Raw genomic sequence first — 14,581 nt, forward strand, 5'->3', positions numbered from 1 at the left:
ATTTTGTGGTTTATCTGTCTGGTTGCTCATGGTACATGATATATCTGAAGGCACTTGAGGCCAGAAGGTGGAATTGCAGAAACAGCTAGATATTTAGAGCCAACTAAGCTCTACATGATATGTCCAAATAAAACACCATCTCCCAAAACACTGGCTCCTCAAAACCTCTGCCCAGTTACTGCAAGTATCTCAAATTTGTGATATATGAACTACCTCCAGGAACATTCCACAGATTGGCTTGAAAAGGCAGAGTTGTCTGGCATCAAAGCCACTGCAAGACATACATTCATGTCCCTTAGTCCATGCTTCCCAGGAGGCAGAATGTGGTAGGTTCAAAGATGACAATGGGAACCAGTGCATATGTTAGTGGTTATGGCATAGAGAAGTGAGGAGAGGTGGAATCAATGACTGTGCAATTCATGTCATCATCATCAGGTAATACCTGTTGCGCTCTTGCTCACTGTGTTGCTCAGTGCTGAGCAAACCTTGGGGTCTGGGCAGGCTCAGGCAGAACCCTCTGGCAGTGACACACTGGGCAATTGGGTTCAAATCCCTATAAGCAAAGGAGAAAAATGAGAGTGAGTTGCCATTCAATGTGAGTATGGTGCCACTAGAGAGGTGAATGCTCTGGGATTCCATAGGAATTGCGAAGAGCTGGCAGCAGATGGGATGCTGTGCAGGGCTTCCTTGCAGGTATTAGGCATCCTCTATGTCTGTGAGCCTGTTTGTCTCTAAAGGGATGAGATTACTTTTTACATGTGATTTCATGTCACTCTCTTGCTGTCAGCAACAGTGGAAAACAGTGGACTGACAGCTTTCTGGCAAGTTAATGTGATCAACAAAATGCTCATAAAAATATTTTGGAGGACTAAACAAGATTGGTATAATCAGTGCAGTTCTCCCAGTTCTTTTCAGTCTCCACCTATCAGTTCTCTGGAAGGTCTCTGTAGAGACTTTTGCATTTCTAAAAATGTCATCTTCAGTACAATGCAAATAGGAACTTTTTTGCCACGTTATTCAATCTGTTATGCTCTATAGGTTGTTAATTAGGTATTCTGTTGGTCTAATGAACAAATGTTGGCCATATTGATTTTCTGTCCTGTTCTATTCCTTTTATTTTACCTAAACAAGAGATAATGGTAATGGGAGCGTTGAGTCAGAGCTGTAATAATGATGTAAACCTCAAAAACATGAATTTAATCTTGAACTTTAAAGGAGGCTCCTTTAGCTTCAAGACAGAGAAAAGTTAGGCCAAATGTTAATCATACCTAATGGAGATTGACTCAGCTGTAATTAAAGTAACTAATGTACTTTGATCCATGCCAAAGTTCTCTGTAATGACTTAAATATGTGGGATCATGTCTTACTGATACGTTCACAATAATTTCATTACAAGATGGCTAGGGTATGCTACCATGAGGTGGCTGCATAGAAATGTGTTCACATCTGACCAGACAAGGCTGTAAATAAAAATGTTAATTCCTTTTGGGAATTTCTTTAAAATGCTTTAAAAAATAAATAAAATTTACTCCTTTTCTGAAGATTCATTACACTTGTCTGGAAAGAGTTCAGTTCTCTGTAACTAAGAAACAGTTGACATATACAAGGAAACGTGGTTTAATAATAAAGGAGAATACTTCTTTTCCTTGCCTCCGAGCAGAGCAGAAACCCAAATAGCTGTTCAACTACTGTCATGGCAGGCTGTTGCGCTCCCAATATTTGTGTTGGGCGTCAGCAGAGGGTCGGGGAGTAAAATATCTGCTCTGCTTTGCTGGAAGCTTAGATTGTGTTGGCAGCAGAGCAGAGCTCAGCATTCGGGAGGGTGTGTGTGCCCCTTGGAGGGTGCAGGAGAAAAGCAGGCTGATCTGTCTTGTCTACCCCAGAGCTGGGCAATGTAGGATGGCACATCTCCCTTCCTGACCTGTGCAGCAATGGCCCATGTAATGTATTTGCAATGGGGTTGATTTTTTTTTACACTTTAATACCCCAGCTTTTAGTTGTGGGACAGCGTGAATTTGGAGTGGTGTTAATGTCACTGCGCCTGCAAAAGTGTTCTCAGATATACATTACAGAGAGAGCTATCTATTATGTAGAGAGATCAAATGTTGCCGTGGAGTTATATAAACAGAAACATGGTTATATTAGCATAGGTTTGTAAGTCTGCATTACTTACATGTGACAAAAAGCCCTAAATGTGCTCCAGCAGTTATCCTCAGCAAGTGGCCCTGAATTCCTTATAGAAACTCTTGCCGTCATCTATTACAGCAACTTTACGCTTGTATGAAAATAGTCAATTTGGTGCTGCCTTAAAGTGTCACTAACACCTCAGAGGACGCTCGCTAATGCTGCCTGTTCCTGCTGTTCTTTCTCCAACATCTTTTTCTTTCCGTGATTTCATAACATCTCTGAAAAATTCCCAGTGCACTGTTATTAATTTGGATGTTCTTTTTCGAAGGGATGATGTGCTGCAACAAAATAAGTCTTTTTTTTTTTTTCATAAAATATCTAAGTTTTAGTAGGTTCAAACTAAATAATTGTAGTTTTGATTTCTTGAGCTGAATGGTGGCATTTCATTCCTCCATCCAAGTGTTATAAATGTTATTTTAGCAATTTGAATTTCACCCTGAATTATTAAACATTGGCAATAAAAAATAGATTCAGACTTTGACTTTTGTGAACTTTGTTTAATGGACTTTTGTGAGCTTTGTTTAATGCTGCTTCATTTGAAATATTTTTAGTATGTTGTAGAATAAGAAAAAGTCTGAAGTTATCTGGCTGGAAAATAGCTTAGGCTACTGACACTACAATGATACAGATGTGATTTATGCCAGGAGTATGCATTTTTAAGAAATATGGCTTATTTTTGTTTAAGCAGTGGACTCCAGTGTTTTAGTTGGAGTTTTGGAACATAATATCAAATACACTTTTCTCTTTTATTTTTGCACTTTATTGCATTTCAGAAAGATTTTAACTATAGTCCTATGAAATTCACAGAAGTATGGTTTTTTGGACGTTCCATTCTATTACACACTCATTAGCACACTATGTTGGAATATGAATTGCTTCTTCCTAAGTTATGCAATTTTATTTTAATCTTCCAGACTAGTAGCAAAATATGTGTATAAGAAAATAGCAAATTATTTCAAAATAAGACTAAATTTTTAAATTGTTTTTTATGTTATGAATGTTAATATGGCACTTAGCTAGATCATATTCAGTTGTGGTTTTGTTATAATGTTTTACAAAGCAGAATCTTTGCTTTCCCAGTGTACAGCATCTGCCATCTGTTTTCTGTAACTGTTTAAGCATAAGTGTTTTTTTTACAAGGCTGAATCTAGATTAAAAAATATATATATTTTGCATATTGTTGCTTCTCTCTCATTGAGTGAGACTATTAATTACGCTGCATGGATAATTTTATGTATCTAGCGTAGCTCTTGTATGTACATGTGCATATATGTACAAGTACAGTGATAAACTAAAATAAGTCAATTTTTGTCTCTGTTACAATTTCAAAACCAAACTTTGTGTCTGTTTGGTAGCAATGTTTTTGAGGTTATCCAAAAGTATAGATGGATCTATATGTGAGGGGACATGGTATATTTCAATTTCTTTCATATTAGAATATACTTGTCATTCACTCCTAATCAGAAAAATCTTGTATTTCATGCAGTTTTTTATTATGCTTCTACAGAACAGTCATAGCAATAGTCATGGTAGGCTTTCTGCAGATTAGGCACTGCATTACATTCAGAAGTCACATAGCCGTATGAACATACAGTCATATAGAAGTCTTCCACACTTGAATCTCCAGGTTTAGCAGATACAAATGAATTTTTCAACTGTTTCTTCCTAGCCTTGCAAAGATAGAAAAGTTACATACTCTTTGCATCCAAACTGAAGTTCCCCTGACTTGCAGTGACTTTTGAAGAGTACTCGGACCTTCCGTTACCCTTGGTCATTCAACAAAAGGCACAAAACAGGATTGTGGGATAGAATCATAGAGTCATAGAATCATACTTCTCTTCTGGGTGATTCTTTTGTTTAGGGTTAATATTCTGCAACATTTGAGTGTCTGTGATTCTTGTCTAACCTTCTGGTTGATAAAAAATACCAAAGCAGTCTTCAGTGGTACACTCGTTTCTTCTTCCTGCACAGTCTCTGAGAATGATAGAGGTAACTTTTCTACTCCTTTCTCCACATGAATGCTTGTAGCACACACTTCATGGTAAAGAACCAAGTCATCACTTTAATTAATTATGAAGAACACAGGAATATCATCATCCCTTGTATCCTCCATAGTTTCCACACTTTATGTTACTCTCCACTCCCTTTTGTTTTTCTTCTGAAAAGGAAGCATCAATAATCCCTGAAAAAATTCAGACCATGAAAACATCTGTACCCTATGAAACATGGTAATTCATATATATTCCAGTGCACCATCTTACATACTATTTCCACAGTGTTATTTTCTGTAAGTATCATAGAATTGTTTGAATTGGAATAGACCCTGAAAGGTCATCTAGTCAACTGCCAGTTTGTTCCAAACCAAGATCTCCTATCATAGGAAAAAGTATTTAAAACTGCTCAAAAAGCAACCTGTTCTAAAAGGCATCTAAAAGAGGAAATGCAAATACTGCAGTCCATAGTGCTTCTTGCAAGATTTGAGGAGGTTGTTCTCACCAGCCCCACTATTATGTAGGGGATGATTCCAAATCCTTCTAGCAGAAAGGCAGATGTGTGAGAAATCCCAGTGATGTCTCACATTCTGCCCGAGAGGCCTCTTGGATTCTGAGACACTGCTTGGACTACAATTGTACTACATGTGTGCAGAATGTAGATGCCAAATTCAGTTTCAAGTGTTGAAGCAGTTTTACTATGTTTGGCTGCAGGATCCCCACAGTTTTGCTGTACGTGGAAGAATGAAACTAGTGATCCTCTTATGTCTACCCAGAGGACAAAATGCCAGAAATACTAGATCTAGTTGGACACAAACATTACTAAACCAGTGTCTTGCCATGAATGTTTGGTTATTCTTAATGGAGAAACATGTCTATCTTGAAAAACTTCAGTAAAATAATATAGGAATAGAGAGAACTCAAGTATTTATCTCTGAAGGCTGCACAGGTAGTTTTGAATTTGTGTATGAAATAAGTTGGTCTGTGATAAACTTGATCCAGCATTAAGCAGTCTTCCTTACTGTAGGTTCCAGACATTAGAATAGATGTTTTGTGTTTTCGGAGAAGCAATGTATACAGAAGCAAGCAGATAAAACTTACAGTCTTCAAAAGTCTCTGATGTGACAAAAGAATGTTGAAGAGTATTTCATGAAGTGGGGGTCTGCTGTATGTCTAAATAAATGTAAATATTTTAAAGTACGTGGTACTTCTGGTAACCTCTATGCACACAGCTGCACCTCTGAGGTAAAAAAAAAAAAAAAAAAAAAAAAAAAGAAATCTCCTGTTAGTGAATCCACCAGTTCCCTTTATTCCTCTTGTGTTCTTGTGAAACAGAATGTATAAAGTTAATAATAATAAATAATAATAATGAGAATTAGTAATACATTCTCACATTAACCAGTGATCACTGAGCTCACATTGCCACTTAAGAATGCAATCCAAGGCCTGTGATATATATACATTCATGGAACCATCAGTTTAGTGTCTCAGTAAAAGCTGAATTCTGAATGTAAAGGAACAAAATGCATGATGAAACAGAACAATGTTATTCTGCTGTATAAAGCCATGATATACTTGTCTTTTGCAGTTGTGTTACCTTACTCTAAAAGGGATGTGGTATAACTGGAAAAGAGTTCATAATTGGGTTGATGGGGTTAACTGAAGTATATGCAGCGGTGTCTGAAGAATGGCTGAATAAACTGAGACTCTAGCTGGAAAAAGATGCAAATGAAAAATTGTGTGATTGAAAGGTACAAAGTAATGCCTCAGATGAAAATATGGATAGAGAGGAACACTTCACCTTTTCTCATGGCATGAGAACTAGGAAACATCACATGAAGTAAATAGGAATAAGCTTCAGAAATTCAGTGAGCAACTGATCTGTGGTAATCCCAGCTGAATGTTGTGTATGCTGAAAATCTGCCTAGCTCAGAGTGAGGCTGAAGAAGCTCATGAAGCAGAAATTTACCAAACAGATCTGGTTCAACAAATCTGGAAATGGTTAGCAACTTGGAGGGAGTGTTAAACTACTGGTATGCTTTGCTGGAAGTTTGCTTGTGGCCGCTTCTGATTACTTTGAATGGACTTTTGGTTTGTAGTAACAGAGATAAAGACATTCATAGCTTCTTTTTTATTCACAGTTTCTAATATTTTGACAGTAGGATGACAAAGATTACAGAATAATAATCAATTCCAGGGTTTTTTGGTTTTTTCTGTTTTTTGTTTTTGTTTGCATCTTGCTCTTTATAGCTTTCTATTCATGAGTTTTGGTTGAATCAGTGATTGAATTTCTTCCAACTGCTTAAAAATAATTCTCAAAATTCTGAGACATATTTTTTTCTCCTTCTCTCTCTTTTCCTTCCTTCCTTCCTTCCTTCCTTCCTTCCTTCCTTACTTCCTTCCTTTCCTTCCTTTCCTTCCTTTCCTTCCTTTCCTTCCTTTCCTTCCTTTCCTTCTTTCTTGCCTTCTTTCTTTCTTGCCTTCTTTGTTTTGTCTGGTAGCTGGTCTTGGACTTATTAAATTCAAATCTCTGTTTAAAACCTTCAATTTAAGGTGGAAATTCAAAAACAGTCAGTACATTTTATCGTCCTAGATTTGTGTACTAAAATGCAACTTTTGGCCTTTTCTTACCTGTATACCTTCCATCAACCATTCATTTTGTTCATAGAGGCAGCTTAAGGTATCAGAGTGTCAATACTTAGCATGAATTCATGAGTAGGCTTTCAACATTTCACTGAGTTCTACTCATCCTTAATCCAAGCTTTTTCTGTGGTGTTAAGAGGTATTGTGATTTCCTCTCCTGAAAAATCAGGTGTTTCTATAATTGTAGAGGACTTCCTCGATCTCCAGGTTTTGCATATATTTATAGAATGCATCATGGAATGCCTTGGGTTGGAAGGAACCCTAAAGATCATAATATAAGACATTCATTCCATTCCACACATACTATGAATACTAGACAGAATGTAACAAATAGGAATAATTCTGTCATTAATAAGGAAAAAAAAATACTTCTGTTCTGAACCTATTGCAGCTGAGATCACAAATTGAGCTGGATGGTAAATAATCACCTTTGGCAAGAGCCGGTATGTCCCAAGATGACATCACTTCTGTTCCCATGATGGTTCATTTCCTCTAGGAACCATTGACAAAAATTTGTTCTTCTGAAATACAGCTCAGAAGTTTATTGAAAACCAACTTTACTGTTTCATCTAAAATATCATTGTCTACATGTCCTTTGGTTTCTTCAAAGATTTCTAAGATCTTCTAGGCGTTACAGTCTTCCAGTTACCTGGACTCCTCTTCAGTGCCTAACCCTCTCAGTCTAATATATATTCAAGTTTTCATCAATTTTCCAAGTGTGCAAGTCAGATTTATTAGTTTGCAGTTCTCCAGTTTTTTACAATCTACAACTCCACAGAATTATACAGAATTCACAACCTAGTTTCCTGGGAAGTTTTTGCAGAGAAATTGAAAGATCAATATATTTTAACTTACGGGCCCTTTATTGAATTACAAGCTGTATTGTATCATTCTAGAAATTAACTAATGCAAATTCTTAGGAAAGATGGTAGACCATATGCAAGTAAGACTTTCGCCTGAGCTGAGAGAGCATCTCAAGCTTCTTGGGAGTGTTATGAAAGGTAGAAATTTGTAGCCCAGCTTCCACTGAGTTCAGCACTTAGTTCTTTGTGAAGACATCATCTGTTAGGGTTTATTTCGCAATAGCTATATTAGTCTTATTTACACAACCTTCTAGCCTTCCCTTATCACTGTGCTTTGCATCAAATTCTTTGCTGCTTATGAACACATGTGGTTAGGTATTCAATGGAAAAAGAGTTATTTACCTCCCAGTAAGTATCAATTTTTTCATACTATATTTCAGAACTGTAGCAAATGTCCTGCTGTTATTTACCATTCCTTCGGCGTTGTTTGGACTCTCTGTTGTTGAAGGAACTGAATTCCAGTTAGTTACCTGTTTCTTATGACCATGATATATATATATGAGTAAAGTACATTGTAAGCACCGCGTGTGACAGATAATAATCACTTAATTAATTTGAATTCAAAATATATACTGTCTGCGGTAGCAAACATGGAGATTCAGATACCTCATGGGAAGCAGCTGGAGCTGTGTTTTAAAACCTCAAATACTCCTGTAAAAGAGCAGCTCTGCCTTAAAATTGCTCAGTGTTCGTACGCACTAATATCTGAGATGATATTTATTTCCTGTGTTTAACTTGGTACCGTCACTTGTCAAATTGAGAAGCAGACATCAAGTAGCCATTGTTTGCTTTGAAAACATATGAGGATCATCTGGAAAAAAAATGAATGGTTAAGTTCTGAGTCTTTTCTGACAAATATTTTGTTAACAAAATGGGTAAATTGCCTGTGTAAACTTGTTGGTCAGAGATTATAACCAGCTTGAACGATGGTATTGTGTATTGATGCAGAGGATACAGCTCAGTTCTAGAAGTATTCTGGGCATGAAAACTTCTAGGAAAAACAGGAAATCCTGCAAGAAGCTAGACTAAGTAGGCATTTATTATGGCATGCAACAGTTTTTATGTTTTCACTTTTAAATCATCTTCATAATCTTTATTTTTTTAATTACACAACATTTTTGACTGTGTTTACCCATGTCTGTTTGGCATTCATGCAGATGTCAGTGACCATTTCGAAACTGACTTTTTTTTCCTTCCTAAAGCTCTGCAGTTACTAAAAGAGAGAAATGGAAGGAAATACATGAGTATATAGAAGAATCTTAAAGGAATCTGCTTTTTACATGCAGAAAACCAGACTGGTTGTCTTTGTTTTACCTTAAAAAGTAGTGTAAAATTTTTAGTTACATATTTTGTGATAAACTACTACAAATTCCTGTGTTTTTATGATAATCTAATAGAGTCATTTGAAATGCAAAGGAACATATTATAGTACAAATTTTACTTGGTACACAATAATCCTGATTTTTAAAAGATTATTAGAAAAGTTTTCTGTTACATTAGACAGAGCTGTGGATTACAATACTGGGATTACTGGGGATGTTCAGAAAAGTGTGAATAAAACTTGAAATGTTGGGAAACTTGCCTGAAATTCTGACTCTGAAATATTGTACTCCTTTGGTCAGGGTTTCACTGTGGCTACTTGTGCAGGTATTTTTAAAAACAGCTAAAAATAATGGCATGAAATCTTGAGCAACTGTTTGTAGATACACATTTTAAGGTTTGGAGCTGGGCAGGTACAAAATGGACTGTGGCATTAGTTAATTGCTCTCTATTTTTGTCTTGCTACTGGAAATACAGTGAGTGAACCAAATGGTTTTGTTTTCTTGTGGTGATGTCTGCCCACTGTTTAAGGCTCTAATAAGACCAAACTCTCTGCTAGATGATGCTGAAATGTAAGATACTCGTTGGAAAATAATATTTTATCTTTTTTATGTTTTATTAAGCTAAATCTAGATGTACTGATTATGCTTGCTGTGCAGTGATGACACCTTCTTCTCTATTTACAAAGAGTGTCTGAGATTTAGCGAAGAGGAGCCAATATGGAGTTGCTTTACTTGGTGGATCAGTGACTTGTAATTGCAAATGGTACTGTGTACAAGGCATGCCATTGTCATATTATTATATTTTATTCTTAGTATAATTATTCCAAGCAATTGCCTTCCTTTCTTCTTTCTTCATACATTTGCCTCATTGTGTTTCAGCAATCAAAAGGCCAAAACTTTACAGTGATGGTATTAACACAATTTTTGTTCCTGTATCTATTTAAAACATAGCAATTACAGTTTATTGAACAGCCTTTTGAAGTGAGGAAAGCATCCTTGGATATTTTTCTGTGAAACATTACAATGTCTCTGAATGCTGGGTTCATAAAGACCTGTTACTATACGGCCATCAATATACAAGTCATTCTGTAGGGCTGAGTATCACTTTGCGGTCCCCTGAAGTACAGCTGTGCTATGTATGTAGGAATACTATGGATACTTTATGTCTAGGAAAGATGACATAATAACGTAACTGATAGTGGCTCATGTTACCCCCAAACTTTCAGGTTTGTCCATGGGACAGAAATTTTATTATCTTCCCCCTCCCAGTTGCTCCTGATCATACTGTAGATGATGTTGACAGACTTGTATTTGGAGCCATGGAGTAGGAGATTAGAGAGATTAGAGTTTCTAGACTCTTATTTCAGTTTGGCTCTGAGGTGGTTCTATGGTTCCTGACAGAAAATCAAGAAGTTCTGAAATTACAAGCTGAAACAAATTCTGTGGGACTGACTCTGTGCATGCCACAGAACAAATTTTCTGTAGCCAAGACTTTGGTTGAGAGATACTTAGTTTTATGTTTGTCATTTACTGATGAAAAGGTCTATGAAAAAAATGAATCCTGAGTGTCTGTAATAGAGTATCTTTATTACCTGAAATGTCAGTAGTTCAGAAGATAAGTGTCCATTAATATTTATCACTCACTGTGTGCTATCAAAGATCATGTGAAAAATTACTTGTACTTTGGTATTTCATCTGCTGTGAGCTGCATAAAAACTGTTTTGTAAAAAAAATGCCCCATCAAAACTGTTGAATTAGAATTGAGAGTGTAGCAGCCGTTCAGGGTGCAATCCAAAATCCAGCTGACTTTAAAAAGTTCAACACAAAGGTTATAGTTAAACCACAAGCTCAGTACAAGAAGAGTACGTACTTTCCCTTTGAACTTATCACTTTCTGCATATAGATGCATAATAGTACTTGCCAAAAAAAGCCAGGATAGAGATGCAAGCAGTTTTTTTGTAGTGCCCCACCTAATGGATGAGAGAAACAACAAACTCTGTAGAATGAAAGTGTACCTTGCAAACAACTGAAGAGTTTTCCTCTATGGTAGGCTCTTCACAACACCCTGAGGCTCCTGGTCAGATACTGTAGTAAAAGCTAGTATATTTGATTCTTAAGGTGGTCTCAGTGACAATTGACCAGTTTTCCATATACTTTTAGCACACCCTTTTGGAAGAAGTTCTTAAGAAATTCAACATATTAAGTAGTAATAAGTCTGTCATACTCTGTTATTTTAGATAAAAGGAGTAGCAGAAAAAGATCACAGGAGTTCCTATCTAAACATTATCATTCTGTTTTTCTACACTGGATACATGGTGGAGGCTCCATCTTTTCAAACAATCGTGATGCAAGCAGAGAAGAAATACATGTGTTTGTCAACAGCAGCAGTCCCAGTTGGGCACATTTAAACAGTTAGCTGTACTAAGGATGCATGCCTGTGGCTGAGGGGACATGCCATCACTAATCCAGCTCTTGGCTGCATTACTTTTGGAAAATAAAAAATGGATTCCTCTGCCATGTTTGAAAAGCTTTTGGCCTTCTTGAATCCCATTTAGTATTGCAATTGGGCTAGCTAGAAGAAGGTTAATAAAGCCTTTGCATCCTGTCCACATTCCTGCTGGGTTGATTGGAGGACAGAAGGCCCAGGAGACTTTTGGAGGGACCGAGAGTCTGGAAGCATGTTCCTTGTCTTTCTGAAGTGCACTGGAGGACATTTCTAAAGCCAGGTATAGGTCCTACAGGAAACCATGAGGAACAGTACACTACACCTGAAAGCAGATCCATTTTTTTAATCATTCAGGCAAGTTCTGAGGCATACTCTGCTCATTCACCCTGGTTTGCTGGAGCTGGTGGAACCACACCAGTGTGAGTAAAATCATAACACAGTTTTAAAGCTACAAATACAGGTGTTTTGTGAGAATATTCTCCTATAACAGCCTTTATGAACGTATATGAGTCTATACATCTAAAACAATAGTGAAGCAATCAGTGTAATATTTTGATTTCCAGTGTGAACTGAGATTTTTTTCCTCTTTTCTTTCCAGTCAGTCCTGTACACATACAGTTACTTCTTTTGTTTGTGTAATTTAGAACTAAGTTTTCAGTAGAATGAAAAAATATGGAAATAAAAATATAGACAAATGGGTTTATCCAAAACCCACTATAAATTGAAGCTCATCCTTTGTCCAAAGCTGTCACTTCTTCCTTGGCATAAATTACATGTCCAATAATTCACTGATTTTTCTAGCACTCTGATTTCTCCCAGGTTGCTGATGTCTCTCCAAAACTTTTGAGTTCAGGGGCATAGTATTTCTTATTCTTCTCCAAAAAGTTATAGTTTCTGCTGTTACAGCTGGATATGGTGCATGCAAAGGGCTGTTCCTCAGTAGGGTCTTATGGTGGACCTGTCCCACTGATGGCCATGAAGAGAATAGTCCTTGAGGAATGTTGTAATCTGCACTGAATGCGTCTAGCTGCCTTCCAGCAGTGTATTTCCTCTGCCATACTTACTATCAAACTGAGTCTTCATTTGTTATCATGTGTTAATTATCCTTTAAAAATATTCCTTAACTTTGTGCAGATGTTTTCCTGACATTTCAGCATTTCAAGAAATGCTTTTTTCAACATTTTTCACAGTTCCTAAAAGGAAGACGATCACAAAGTTAGTTGTTAAATGCATTGTTCAATCTACAAGTATGTTTGAACAGAAATGTTAGGTACATAGGGTCTGTGTTGTCAAATAGTGTGTCTTCAGCTTTAAAGTATATTAAAAATAGATATATAAATAAGTATATATTCAGAGTATGCAACCTGGGATCTGGTAATGCAGGAAAAACTACCAAATATTGAGACTTGCCAGTCACTATATTTCATTACATACGACAGCATGCTCAAAAACTGATGTAATAACATGTAGCTTGTCATATATTCACTTTTCATGACCTTGAATATAGGAGATATTTTCTTACTTATTCATTCATACTGTTTGGAAGTTCTTGTTCTAAACCAGGCCAGCAGGCCAACTTCTGTATGCATGGAACAAAAAATGACCTCTGACATAAAGAATTTAAACTTCACTCTCTTCTGTAATGCTCTGCAGCCTGAATTGTCTTGTGTCTGAGAACTCTGATGTCTGACCAGTACTCCGATCACTGGAAACCTGTGAAAAGGTCATGCAAAGCATGTACTTAGTGAATATAACTTCAGATTTTAGAATTTCATACTTAAGCTTGCTGTTTCCATTTTTCATTTTGTTTGAATTATTTAAACTCTTTTTTTTTTTTTTAAGGAAGATCATCACAGCCATTTGATAATAAAAGTTTGCATTGTCAAGATAGCAAACATATAACAAAACTTTGAGTCTGATGGAGTGAGATGAGTTATAACTTTTTCTAAAGCCACAAAATCATATTTATCTGATTCTTTACATTTAAAGTGTGGTTTGGGCCATTGATGATATGCCTAAAATATCTCGCCCTGATGGCCACGCTGCTCACTCACTGCCTCGCTCAAAGGAACAGGGGAGGAAATATGAGATGAGGGCAAGGAGTTCACTCACCAATTACCATCATGGGCAAAACAGGATCAGCATAGAGAGATTAAAGTAATTTATTGCCTATTGCTAACAGACAAGAGCAGTGAGAAACTGGAAGCAAATAAACAAATACAGTCCAACATAATTGACTCCCTGTCATGCAGCTGTGAACTTATCAGCTCACTAATCCAATCTGAACCAAAGCATAGGTCAGTCTTAGTCATCAACTTCTTTCTAGAAGTTGCTAGCCATAGACTCACACAGAGTAAGTATAAAAGAAACAGGATGCGTGTAGGGTAAACATTTCCCAAGTATAATATGCTGGTTCTGCCCTCCATTGCCTTGGTTTCATTTATAAACCCATGTAAGAATTTGAGCAGTTTAGTTTTTTCAATCTGTAAACTTTTAAAATGACCCTCAAATGCATGATGTAGGTGGTATAAAATCTAGGTATAAAGTACTTAAGAAATTGAATTTTGTTGTAAATACGTCAAGTAGGGTGATACGTAATGTTGCCTTTTATCAGCAATACAGCTTACTGTTAATGTTGCATATTTTCTGAAATACTAATGGTTTTACTTTATTTATTCATCCCTTGCAAATTTGGCTGCCTGTGATAAAGCTGAGTGTTTCCTAGAGGATTTATAAGGCATTTTCAAAGTCTCCATCAAGCACTTGATATTGGCTTTTGGCTATAGATATCCGGTAAATCATAGAGGAGCTAAAACCAAGTGTATTTGGCACAGCATTCTTCAGTGTGTACTGCAAATAATTTTCAAAAAATCTACTACAGGAAGAGAAAGAGGGCAGTCTACACAAAGCAAAGCATTCATTTGAAAGTTTGTCTCTATTTCTGAGCCAAAGTGAGGTTCCCGTGTTGTTATTCCTCCTTCCACGTCATTTGTTTTGGAAGGTGTAATTAGATTAATAGCTTTTTATTTTTCTCAATATTGGAAGTATTGTACGTACTTTGTATCAGGTAACATGGAGCATAATGATATTATTTGTAGTGTAAAACTGCTATTTGAAGACTAAATAAAC

At 36.5% G+C, this 14,581-nt stretch overlaps 1 protein-coding gene across 3 annotated transcripts in view; it reads left to right on the plus strand.

The window, feature by feature from the left end:
• Positions 1-14,581, plus strand: part of PIEZO2 (piezo type mechanosensitive ion channel component 2) — a 395,935-nt gene that overhangs the window by 190,414 nt on the left and 190,940 nt on the right. The window lies entirely within an intron of this gene.

The sequence above is a fragment of the Gallus gallus genome, chromosome 2 (assembly GCF_016699485.2).
Source record: "Gallus gallus isolate bGalGal1 chromosome 2, bGalGal1.mat.broiler.GRCg7b, whole genome shotgun sequence".
NCBI lineage: Eukaryota > Metazoa > Chordata > Aves > Galliformes > Phasianidae > Gallus > Gallus gallus.